Source organism: Falco naumanni, chromosome 4 (assembly GCF_017639655.2).
Source record: "Falco naumanni isolate bFalNau1 chromosome 4, bFalNau1.pat, whole genome shotgun sequence".
Lineage (NCBI taxonomy): Eukaryota > Metazoa > Chordata > Aves > Falconiformes > Falconidae > Falco > Falco naumanni.
The window spans coordinates 18,092,575-18,093,198 of record NC_054057.1 but is presented as its reverse complement, the minus strand read 5'-3'; positions in this window follow the sequence as shown (position 1 = coordinate 18,093,198).

The following is a 624-nucleotide window of genomic DNA, read 5'->3' as shown; positions in this document are numbered from 1 at the left end:
AAGACGTCGGGCAGCCAGTTGTCCACGCGTCCAACATACGCTCCATTTAGGTCCCTTAGCGCTTGGCCTTTTTAACCCAAGCCCAGCCTACATGGCGCTCGAGGGCTGTGACACAAGTGTGGGTGCCCGCACAGCTGCGCCTCGTGTCCCACCAGCCCGGGCACGGCACGGGGGTGCGTGGAGCCCCACCACGGCGCAAACTCCCGTGTGGGGCGGGTGGGCGTCCGGCTGAGGGGAACACGGGGACGTCTGGGTGGCAGGGGCCGAGCACACGACGCCTCAGCCGGCAGCTGGCGGCCGGGGGCCCGGGGAAAGGCGGGAGGAGAACGGGAGGAGAGCGGGACGAGAGCGGGCGGGCCCGCCCGAGGGGATGGCGGCGGCTCGGCGCCGTCCCGCGGGGGTGCCCGGAGGGCGGACCGCTCCCCGCTCCGCTCCCGCCTGCGCCGGGGAGGGGTGCGGAGGTGTGACCGCTGGTGTGACCGTTACGCGGCGCCGCCTCCCCGCCGGCTCCCCTCCCTCTCACTGCCCCGGCAGCCGGGAGGCGGCGCGGAGGGACCCGGCGTGCGGCGGGGCGCGGTGCGGTGCGGGCAGCCCCCGGCCCCAGCTCCGGCCCAGCCGAGCCGC